The sequence below is a fragment of the Dama dama genome, chromosome 8, assembly GCF_033118175.1.
Source record: "Dama dama isolate Ldn47 chromosome 8, ASM3311817v1, whole genome shotgun sequence".
Classification (NCBI taxonomy): domain Eukaryota; kingdom Metazoa; phylum Chordata; class Mammalia; order Artiodactyla; family Cervidae; genus Dama; species Dama dama.
The window spans coordinates 8217739-8230071 of NC_083688.1; the positions used below are offsets into that span (position 1 = coordinate 8217739).

The following is a 12333-nucleotide window of genomic DNA, read 5'->3' on the forward strand; positions in this document are numbered from 1 at the left end:
AAACACCCTCATGCCCTGAGGGTCTGGCCACAGACCCATAGAATCCAGGGCTGGAAGCCCAGTGGGTCCCTAGTGTGTGTGTGGCATCTTTGGGAGCTCCTTCCTTGAAGAATTCTGTCATCCGGGAACTCATACTTCCCATCACTCATTCATCAAAGACTGACCGAGCACAGCTCTGTGCGGGACCCTTGGAAGGTGCTGACCACACAGCCCTGAACAGGATGGCCATGATCCTTGATAAGGTAACGCTTAAAGTCTGCTCTACCGACTCATTGCAAAATGACATGGGAGGCTTTGGAGTCAGACTAACCTGGGCCTCCGTCAGCTCTGCATCATCCTAGCTTTGCGACCTTGGGAAGTTGTTCGCCCTCTGAGACTCGGATTCCTCTCCCAGGGACTGAGAGCCCCCTGCAAGATAAGGTACAGAATTGTCTGATATAGAACCTGGCTCACAGCATGTATGCATGTGGGCTTTGTCTCCCAGAGCCACACAGGGAATGTCTGGATCCTTCTGCTCATGGGATGACTCTGAAAAAGTGGAAGGAGCCCCCAAAAGAATAATAATAATAACTAGGACTTCCCTGGTGGCTCAGTGGTAAAGAATCTGCCTGCCAACGCAGAGGAAGCAGGTTCAATCCCTGGTCCGGGAAGATTCCACATGCCACCGGGAAACTAAGCCCGTGTTCCACAACTACTGCGCCCCGGAGCCCTGGAGCCTGTGTTCTGCAACAAGAGAAGCCCCTGCAATGAGAAGCCCAAGCACCGCAACTAGATAGTAGCCCTGCTGGCCACAGCTAGAGAAGGCCCACACGCAGCACTGAAGACCCAGCGCTGCCAAAAAGAAAATTAATGAATCCTTTTTAAAAACATAATATATAACACCAATTGAATTCTGTGCCTCAGGGACTATTCTGAGGCTCTCTGTGTACTAATTCATCAAATCCTTTCAACAACCACGGGAGATGGGTACTGTTGTTAAACACATGAAAAAAAAATGGAGGCCCAGAGAGGTTGAGTTAGTTCTCAAAGCCACAGAGCGAGTAAGTCCTGGCACCAACGCTTGAGCGGGGGTGGTTCAACACACGCACAAGCTGGACACCCCTGCCCCCCGAGGTGGTTTCAGATATCACACCCTCTGGTTCCTCCACCCGCTACTTCCCACAGCCGCAGACCTGGACTCCCTGCTACACACAGGTCCCGGCTCCCACCGTGGAAGGAGCAGGGCTGGTGGTCTCTCCACTTTGCTATGCACACCCAGCCGTGGTTTCAGCCCCTGGGCCCCAGAGCACTGCCGCCGCCCACTCTCTGCCCTCCTGCCCTTTTACTGGTCCAAGTTTAACCATGTTCTAGGAAAGTCACTAACTGTCCTTTCTTGGAAAATACTGTTCTTTAACCTGAGACGTGTCACTTCCCTTTTTTCAAATGTCCTTCCTTTTATGATATCATAGCGATGGTCTACTTTTGGCCACAGTTTTAACACCTTCAACTGGCAAAAAAAAGAGAAGTTTGTCACCCCTAGTGGTCCCAAGACCGAGAAAGGTGGACTTTACTAATTCTCAGGACCCAAAGACTAGGGGGCTCGGCTGCCCCCTTTCAGCCAGACAGCCCTGCAAGACCCCTGTGTCCTGCTGTCCTGAGGCTCCGCCTGCACGGTCCGGTGGGACGGCCTCATGGAAGATGCCTGTCTCTCCCGTGTCTACTTGGAGGTGGCCCCCGATGCATTCCAGAGAGAAGCCCCCACCCTCAGCCTGACCCACTTGCCAAACAATCTGGTGGCCTCACGCACTCACTAGCAGACTCAGAGCAGAGGTGAGAGTTGGCTGTAAGGAGACCCTGTGGGGGGCACAGGGAGGAACAGCTGTAACCCTTCATCCCTAGAGGGGACAGAAGGGATGGTCTTGAGAGCTGGCGTGAAAACCCGGGTCGGGAGGAGGGGACGAAGGGAGCACCACTGCCTGGAGAGGAGGCGACTCTGGGGACCTGCAGGAAACCAGGGGTGAAACCCGAGAGAGGGCCTCTCTGGGCCCAGCTCCCAACTGAGGGCTCTGACCAAACTCCCCTCCTCCCTCTCACACCCTCACACATGCACGCTCACACACACTCACATACTTTATCACACACCTCACGTGCACAAACCTAGTGAGTGAGTGAGTGAAAGTCACTCAGTCGTGTCCGACTCTTTGCGACCCCATGGACTATAGAGTCCATGGAATTCTCCAGGCCAGAACACTAGAGTGGACAGCCTTTCCCTTCTCTAGGGGATCTTTTCAACGCAGGGATCGAACCCAGGTCTCCAGCATTGCAGGCGGATTCTTTACCAGCTGAGCCACCAGGGAAGCCCAAGAATACTGGAATGGGCAGCCTATCCCTTCTCCAGCGGATCTTCCCGACCCAGGAATTGAACCGGGGTCTCCTTTATTGCAGGCGGATCCTTGACCAACGCACAAACATAGAGCCATACCCTTATACACGCACACCAACGCATTCACTAAAGGACACTCACATACTCCCTAAAGCATATTCACAGCTTCTCACACACTCACACACACGCACACCCTCTCACACACATTCATACAAACACCCTCACACACACGCACCCTCTCACACGGCCCCACGCCTGAGGGTGGTCCCAGGGTCCGTCTTTGAGCACCCCCAGGCACAGCGCCTGCACCAGCCCCGATCTAATCTGGATTGGGGAACCAGCCTTCAGTTCCACAGGTGCAAACCCTGCTAGGAGGATTTGTCTGTGTAATCATTTCTAGCGTCTGGCCTTGAGGTGGGGAGTGGGGGCGAACAAAGGGCAGTGCCCAGGGAACAGAGCAGCGGCTGCCAGGCCCCGACCGTCCAATCCTGTGTGGCCCTCGAGCTGCAGGACCCATGAGCACCACGGTTCAAGGCAGCTCCTCCCACAGGTGACAGATGAAAGGCCACTGGGGGAAGCGTCAAGGCCCCTGTTTCTTTGGAGTCTTCAGGCCATAGCATCTCAGAACAAATGCCGGCCTCCATGGGAGAATTTAAACTTGTGGCTAGAGCTCTCAAGAAACACCGCCGTCCTGGCCTCCATTCTATCTGCTCTCCTGGGGGGCTGGGGGCTCATTCCTTCCTGGCTGCAGCCCAGCATCTCACTTAGGAACCGAGTGAAGAATTAAGTCACCACAGAGTTAGCTACGTCATCCCACTGGCTGCAGCCCCAAGGATACCCATTTTGCAGATGAGCAAATTGAGTCTCTGTGACATCAGATTACTTGTCCAGTGACCAGCCTGTGAGTGGTAGAAACCCAAAGAGGAATCCGGGCCAGCTGCCTCCAAGCCTGAGCTTCTGAACACCATGCCATGAATGAAATAGTAGACACCTCTGGTGTGATAATTTTTTTAAAGTTCCCTGGGAAATCCTGATGAACAAGTGAGTTTGGAAGCATCCATCTCAGATACAAATGCTCCCACCCAAACTCCTAGGGGATTCTGGACTTTTCCCCAAATTGTGTCCCTTTCATGCTTCCTGATAAAATAGGGTTATGCATGGAGAGCTTGGACTTCCCAGGTAGCACTGGCGGTAAAGAATCCGCCTACCAATGCAGGAGATGTGGGTTCAATCCCCAGGTCAGGAAGGTACCCTCGAGTGGGAAATGGCAACCCGCTTCAGTATGCTCGCCCGGGAAATTCCAGGACAGAGGAGCCTGGCTGGTTACAGTCCATGGAGTTGCAAAGAGTCGGACATAACTGAGTGTGCACACACACACACACACACACACACACACACACACACACACAGAGCTTATTCTCTGCCAGGCACAGTTCCAGGGACTTGACATGAATGGACTCATTGAATGAATGCCCCCTTCCAGTCCTGTGATGTCGGAATTGTTATCCCCATTAGACAGATGAGGAAACAGGCACGAAGCCATCAGGAGGCAAAGATTTAGAGCCCGGCAGGGCAGCTCCGCCTCCGCCCTGGGCGGCGACCCCGAGCACTGCCCCTGGCACACGGCTGGGCTGCCAGGGGGGCTGGAGTGGTGGCATTGTCAAGAGCTGCGATTTTATCTTGACAAGTGATCCTTTCACAATTGCTGTTTCCCCTCCGCAGCCCAAAGCGGAAATGAGAAAGGGGAAAAAAGAAACAGGGCGACAGCCGGGCCTGATGGATGTGCCCGGCTGGATCACACCTTGAAACCAAAAATCCATTCCCTTTGTCTACACCAACAATGTGTGTAGAGAGGCGGCAGGAAGCCCAGGCGGCCCACCCACCCCTCTGGGGGAGCTTGGCACAGCTCCGGACCATGCAGGCAAGCCCTGCCTGGGAGGAGGGGGACGCAGGAAGGGCAGGTGTACACAGGGTCTGATGGTGCAATCATGGAGGTGGGGAGCCGGCAGCGTGACAACCCGGGAGACCAGCTCCAGGGGGCCCCAGAGCACCCAGAACAGTCTGGAGAGAAGCCTTTCAGGTCGCCGTGCCCTCCCCCTATAAATGGCCCTGGAAACATTATCAGGACAGAGGTTTCCTAGGTGGCCTCAAGTCCCCCGAGAAGCCGGTATCAACACACTTCCCAAGCTACGAGACTCGGGGACTCAGCCCCGCCTGGGTCAGTCTGTGATGGAGGGTTGTCTGCAGTTCCTCCGATACCCAGGGATGGGGGGACCTGCCTAAGATTACAGAGGTGTGATCCAGACTGCGAGGGGCTTCCAGGAATGAGACAAACACACTCAAAGTGCCATGAGGCAGGTGGTCTGTCTGTCTCACCACTGGACCCGGCAGGTGTGTGTTGGATGAGTTTGTGATGAGATTATCAGTAAAAACTAACATTTATCCACCATCATGGAGAAGGAAATGGCAGTCCACTCCAGTATTTGTGCCTGGAGAATCACATGGACAAAGAAACCTGGTGGGCTACGGTGCATGGGTTCACACAGAGTCATACAGGACTGAAACGACTTAGCATGCATGCATGCATCAGCCATCAACTGAGGGTCAAGCATATGAAGGGATTAGCTTTTTTTTTAAAGATTATTCAATGTGGACTATTTTTTAAGACTTTATTGAATTTGTTACAACAATTCTTCTGTTTTATGGTTTGTTTGTTTGTTTGTTTTTGACCCGGCGGAGGTATGGAATCTTAGCTCCTCACTCCCACACTCCCCGCATTGGAAGGCAAAGTCATAACCACTGGGCCACCAGGGAAGTCCTGAGATTATTTGTTATCCTCCCAACAACCCTACAGTGAAAGCTCTGTGAATTCAGAGGACTGGAGATGGGGACCAGTCAGGGGGCACCGGGAATGTTTGTACAGAGCAGGAGGGCCCTGGGTGGGTGGAGAGGAGGCAATGCCCTGCCCTCACCCGTGACCTGCCTGTCAGCAACCCTAAGCATCCATATCTGTGTTGATACAACCAGCCCCGGTGGCTCTAAACGGACAAAGCCAGCCCAAGGTGGAGCGAAGGCAGTCCAGAAGGTGAAGCGGGACAGGACCCTTGTGAGTGGTGAGGATCCACCCACCTTGCTGGGGAGAAGCAGGCCTGGGGTCAGGCTGAGGCGGGATCCTGGCTCGGCCTCCTGCCTGGAAGGGCCGAGGGCAGGAAAACAAGAGTGCCTCCATAACCGTCAGCGTCCACTGGGCCCATTAATGAATCACGCCAACAAAGCGTCTCTCTATTGGAGCCACCAGCGTTGGGCACCTTTTTCTGCTGCCTTGGGCGGGTGAGTCAGCATCCTCCGACGTCTCCATTGGTCACCTGTGGCTCCCGGTAACTCAGCCATAAATCCTCACCCCCACACCGCTTAGATGTCAGCCGGCCCCTGGGAAACCCTGCTGGATTTACGAGCTCGCAAGTCCAGATTCACTGGCGAGGGAAAACGGGATCGTGTTGCCCACGGGGGACCTGGTGCTCAGAAGCCATAAACCACGCTGGTGACAGCGGGCCTGACGGGTTGAGGGCCCTCCCGGGTCATTTGCGCTCGGCTTAATGGCCATGATGATGAGGCAGGCGCTGTTTGGGAACTCCTGGAGGGCCACTACTGAAGCTTTAAATCTGTCACAGGGGGTTGAGGGAGGGGCTGCCCCTTTTCATCTTCTTGGGGCGCCTGATCGCAGCCCTTTGGCTTTTTTCCCCCTGTTCCTCCTCGTCTGTCCTACCTTGCCCCCACAAGATGGCCCCAACGTTTCGAACACACACGTCGAATTCTGACTTGGGAGGACTGGAGAGTGACAGCCACTGCATTTCCCAATCATTTTTTATTGTCTTTGGAACAATAGTCCGCTGTGTTCCAGAGCACACAGGCTCATCTTGCGTGGGGCAGCAGGAGGAATGGGGGGTTGCTCTGGGGGCCAGGGGGGCGGGGTGTCCAAGGCAGCAGCGGCAGAGAGCGGGCCATGGGGCAACGAGGGTCTGGAGGCCACCCTCGGCCCTGCCAGCCCCAGCCTGGTCTGAGCCACCTTCCCTGGACGCCTCTTCTCTCCCTGGATTCAGCCGCAAGCCCATTAAGTAGCCACTGCAAGAAGCTGGTACCAGGTCTCTTGCCTTGTACTGGGGCAAAAAGTATTCAGGTCTTATCTAGTGAGTGACCTCAAATTATCAAAAACCAATGCGTTTATTTGATCTAAGACTCCGTGTGTGTGTGAGAGAGAGAGAGAGAGAAAGAAGAGGAAAAGATTAAAGACAAAAGAGGGTATTATATGAACTTCTCCTTTGGCAGAAGGAAAGAAAGACATAGCATCTCTGGCTGGCTGTTAATGCTCTTTAATTAAGTAATAAATTTGGAAACAGGGAAATGAGCCCCAGTAAAGACACACTCTATTTAATTACCCATTCATCTGCTTGGCTCTGCCAGGGCACTTCTGCCAAGACACGCCGGCACATGGGCACTCAGGACAGAGGCTGCCCAAGCCCACATTCCGATTTGGTTGCAGCTGATGCCGTGTTGAGAGGGCAAGAGACACAGAGGCCCAGAGGCCAGGAGAGACAGAGACGGGGAGCCAGCAACGGCGCAGAGTAACAGCTCTGATTCCATCAAAGGGCTCTGGTGACACTGTAAACCACCAGACACATTCAGAGTGGTTTGTCACCAGAGCCCCAGTGGAATTGACTCAGAAGGCATTGTTGCAGATTTTTCCAACACGAAGCCAAAATAAAGAGGCCGTGTGTGTGTGTGTGTGAAATACTGTTCCCTGTTGTCTCCAGTCCCACCCTGCTGCAGAGGAGCAAACCCAGGGTTTGGATCCCAAGTTCAACTCCAAGCGATTGCCCTGAGCAGAGTGGCCGGATGACACCTGGTTTGCTCTTTTCACCGAGGACTGAGCCAGGAGGAAGGCGAGGCTGGATCCCGGGGGACAGCTGGACCCCGAGAATCAAAGGCTTTGGGATTCTATTTCTGTGTCCTTGCAGGGCCTGGAGCTCTGGGCCTAATTCCAGAGCTCAGACTCCTGGGTCAGCTCCACCGAAACCAATCACAGGACCCCTACCCCCACCCCCACCAAAGGCCGGGGGCCAGGATACTGGGAAGAACTGGGGAAGGAGGGATGGGTGGGGGAAGAGGCTGATCAGGGTGAAACCAAGGCCCAGCTGCTCATTGTGTGGCACACCTCTGGGAGTCTGTGGTTTGGGTACTGGAGCATTTCTAGAATCCAAGAGCAAAGTAAGGAGGATTTAGGGCAGCAGAAAGTGTCCTTCGGGTCACTACGGTGCCCCAAGGGTGTCTGAAGAGGCCCCTCCAACCTCCATCAGGGATCCCAAACCTGTCACTTGTTTCCAGAATCTTCTCTCCATGTGGAAGAATATTTATGAATTGCTGGAGGAATATGTATTATTATGGACCAAATCTTTCCTGCTTTGGCCACTGATCCCTAAAATCTGCTCCTATAAACAGCCCTCGCTCACCAGACAGCCTCGTGATGTGTCAAGAGTAAGTAAACCTGAAACTGCAGAGGAGATGGCCTTCAAAAGACTCCCAACTTTCAAAATTAAGGCGAAGAAAGCATTTGGCATAGGACATTTCAGGACTGGCCAGATTCAGGGCTTTGCAAAAATATCTTGGGACATTTCACTAACGCCAGAGTGAAGCGGCCAGGGCCTGGCTCTGGTCATTATAGGTTATTTGCAGCTTGTTTCTTTCCAAAGCAATTTTCTTCTATCTGCGAGCTGAGGTCTTCTGACTCAGCCTGATTGCTGCAGCTGGTGCACACAACTCCCGCCTTCACCAGCTGACAGGCGTTTGGAGACAGCTCTGGAAAGCGGCAGGAATGTGAGGGCCCCCGCTCCAGTCCCGGCCCCCAGAAGACCCTGGCTGGCTCTCTGCATGCTCCAGAGGCATCCAGGGCACTGCCAAGGGGGCGGCAGGCACGTGGGACACAGCAAGTCAGAGTTCCCCTCCTCCCCGTGTGGGGCTCATCCAGGCGAAGTTGTGCCCATCAGAAGGTCAGTACCATGTGGCACCTGAGCTCTGATGGGCGGGAACTCAGGGAGAAGGGAGATGGAGCCTGGGACTCTGCGGGGAGCCTCAGCACACAAGTCAAACTGTCAAGATGTGTGGCTGGCGGTTGGGCCTTTAAGCACACCACCCACTTGGGGGGCTTCACACACACTAAGTGAGCTACTGTGTGGGATGTTTCCTTGATGTGGAATAGATCTTTAGACCCCTTCTGATACCCTCCATCTTTTTTTAATATCGATTTATTTTATTTGTTTTCATGGCTGCACTGGGTCTTAGCTGCAGCACACAGGGTCCTGGACCTTCATTGCGCGTGCAGATTCTTTTAATTGCAGCATGCAAACTCTTGATTGCGACTTACGGGATCTAGTTTGCCAACCAGGGATTGAACCCAGGCCCCCTGCATTGGGAATGCCGAGTCTAAGCCATTGGACCACCAGGGAAGTCCCTCTCCATTTTTTAAAAATTTCGTGATCTTCCTATCCTCCTCAGTCCATCCTCTGTTAAAGCTGTGTCCCTGTTGGCTGTTCTCTTGCAACACACTCGGTCCCCCTGGACCTGCCCAGCCAGCAGACAACCTCTGCAACCCCTCAGTCCCTCAAGGTCATCCGCTTTCATGTTCACCTCTCACCCCTACGGGTTGGAGGTCACCTGTTGAGGATAAGTCCTCTGGAGTCTTCCAAGAGATCAGTTTCACAGGTAAATAAATCTCCGGGGAATGTGTCCTCAAGGCTGCCTCCCTCCAGGTGATGTGATTGTAAAGTCCACGTCTCCCACCTGTGTCCTGCAACAGTGTGGCCAGACTGGGAAGGAAGGGGAAGGTTTGAGGCCGTGAAAGCATCTAACTACCAATACCTTATGCCACACAAGCCAAGGCCTTACTCCACCTTCAGCATCTCCTGCAAAAAGTAAGGGTGAAGGGGACTTCCTTGGCTGTTCAGTGGTTAAAACTCTGCCTTCCAACGCAGGAGACTCAGGTTTGATCCCTGGGCAAGGAACTAAGATCCCACATGCCAAGGGGCAAAGAAGCCCACACAATGCAACGAGAGAAGCCCACATGCCACAATAAGGCCTGATGCAGCCAAAAATAAATAAAAATGTAAAATAATAAGTTAATTTAAAATTAATCAATTAACTGTTTTATTTTTTAATTAATTAATTAATTTTTAAAAGTAAGGAGACCGAGACCTTCAGAGCAAGCATTTCTCCAAGGGCACCCACACTTGTTTCTGATCTGTACACCGGTCAACACTTCCCCAGACCACAAACAAAACACCAAGGAATAAAAGAGCAACATGCACCCTGGCATGTCTCTTAATATTTCCAGATGCCCTTATAGGATTTTCTGCTCACTAAGAGGGCCTCCACCAGCTACCCACTTCAGTCTGAGAATGGAGATCAGGGGCCCTTGCTAGGTTCAGGTAATTTGTTCTTCCACAGGCCAATACCTAGAACTGGGTCTAACGAATGATCCTGGCCCAAAGAGCTTGGTTTTGTCAGATCCCCTCTCTATACCCAATGGTGGCCAGTGGCTGGTGCCTCTGTTCTGAATATCAGCCTCTTGCCTTGATGCCTCTGGCCTGAGACTCTGAAATGTTTAATCAAAGCCATCCCTGAGACTGCCCCCCTTCACACAAGGCTTCTAGCTCCTCTCTCTAAAGACCTCAGTTTAACTTAATGGACGAAACAGAGAATGATTTCTATATGATTAATTAATTAGAGTCTTCCTAGGAAGGGTAATAATATAATAACTTAAATAAGACTGCAAGGCCTAGCTGCCAGTTTATAAAAAGAACACCAAGAATAGCACAATTAGAAAGACCTTCCAGATGGAGGGAATGAGGAACAGTGCACCCAGTTCTGATTAAGAGCACACTTGGTTCCAGGGGTTTCAAGTCCAGGGTCTGCCTATTCCATCTAAGAGTTACCTGCCTTCTCTGAGTGGTTTCTTCGCTTGATAAATGGAAGAATAGAGGTGTAATTTTCAGTGCTGTTGTAGAAATCCAATAGATGCTATGTCTGAAAACTTCTCAGGAAACAGGCTTAAAACACATGGAAAAATGCTCAAGAAATTCCAGCCTAATAGCTGATACTAAGAATGGAAATAAGTGCAAAGAAGCCTGACGAGTGATCCATTCTGTTTTATCAGCAAAGATCTTATTTTTCTCTGCACTAGGAACCTGCATGCCCACTCTAAGTCCTTTGAAAGTAAGTGGATGAAAAGTCCCTGTAAGAAACATCTTAGTTGATTATAGATGACTATAACAGTTTTTATTTGCAGATGAGTCAAGGTGATGCTAGTTCGCAGACTTGCTGGTTGGTATGTAGATTTGGAGCACTAGTAGCTTGCTGGGCTTGCCTTGAGGCTCAGCTAGTAAAGAATCCACCTGCACTGCGGGAGACCTGGGTTCGATCCCTGGGTTGGGAAGATCCCCTGGAGAAGAAAAAGGCTACCCACTCCAGGATTCTGGCCTGGAGAATTCCACGGACTATATGCGGTCCATGGGGTCGCAAAGAGTCAGACACAACTGAGTGGCTTTCACTTCATGGTAGCATGTCAGTGTCCTGCCAGCCTTCACCCAGGCCTCTCATCTCCCCCATACGGTCTCTCCTCACTGCCACGCTCTTGCCCAAACCACTACTCCAGGTCTCCCACCTTGGGAGAATCTGAATAGTTCTTTGGTAATAGGGGATTAGAATGGTTAATACATTGATTCTAGAGGCTCACGTCCTTCTGGAGCTTTTTATACTTTAATCCTAAATCATGATCAATGGGGAACATTTTAGACACTGGGAAAAGTCAGGATAAAAGACACGTGTGGTGCTCGCTTCGGCAGCACATATACTAAAATTGGAACGATACAGAGAAGATTAGCATGGCCCCTGCGCAAGGATGACACGCAAATTCGTGAAGCGTTCCATATTTAAAAAAAAAAAAGACACGTGTGGCTTCTCTGAATCAGCACCTGTGGCTAAAGCCCACCAGACTTCGTCGCCGGTAATTGCTGGCATTTTCAGATCACAGAAAGACCTAAACTGAATTAGATCAGTGGATCTTAAGTTTGAGAGTACGACAAAATCACCCAGAGGGCCTGTTAAAGCACAGATTACTGGGCCCCACTCCAAAACCTTCTGATTCAGAAGGTCTGAGGTGGAGCCAAGGGATTCACATTTCTAACAAATTCCCAGCCAATGCAGAGGCTGCTGTTCAGGGACCATGGCTTGAGAACCCTGGTGATACACATTAAAAACCTAAAGGCATACTACCACCTAGTGGAAAGTTCTTAGTAGTACCCAATGCCAACTATTCTTTGATTTTTAAAATGTACTGAAAATTACACATCTTTTGCCATGGAAAAGAATCAAATTCACAAAGAAAACTTGTCATTTGTATACTTGGGAATGCACAACCATATTCAAAGCTTCTTTAAAGAGATGAGGTGTCATATTATTTATGATAACATGGCTGCAATTTTAAATCAACTTAAACCAAAAACAGATTATTTCCACCAGGGGAAAAACACTTTAAATACCTAAATAGAATAAAAACCACTGCTGGCTCTGTTCTCTGGCCACTCTCCCATCACCAGATGCACATCTCTCTCCTGAAAGGAAAAATCCACACACCCCAGCTCTCCAACCCGCTATTGATAAACCACTTCAACCTGGTGTAATTGACAAAATTCAGCAGGAGACTGGCCAGAATGAGCCTGTTTCAGACCCTGAACTTTGTGACCTTTACACACACAGGACAGTAGCAGTGGTTAAGGATCCTGTGAATTGACATGCTGACAATGCAATTACCCACTCCCACCTACTCATCCCAGTCAGTCCTACCTAACTCCACCTGGCGCGAAATGAAGGGACACTACAATTGCCGATAGCAGATGACTTGGGACTAGACGCTTGGAGGG

At 51.3% G+C, this 12333-nt stretch overlaps 1 non-coding gene across 1 annotated transcript; it reads left to right on the forward strand.

Moving 5' to 3' along the window:
• The first annotated feature begins 11240 nt into the window (after window positions 1-11240).
• LOC133061104 (U6 spliceosomal RNA) lies at window positions 11241-11347 on the forward strand. Its single transcript, XR_009693934.1, has one exon. It is a non-coding gene; the product is annotated as a U6 spliceosomal RNA (small nuclear RNA).
• Window positions 11348-12333: the final 986 nt, after the last annotated feature.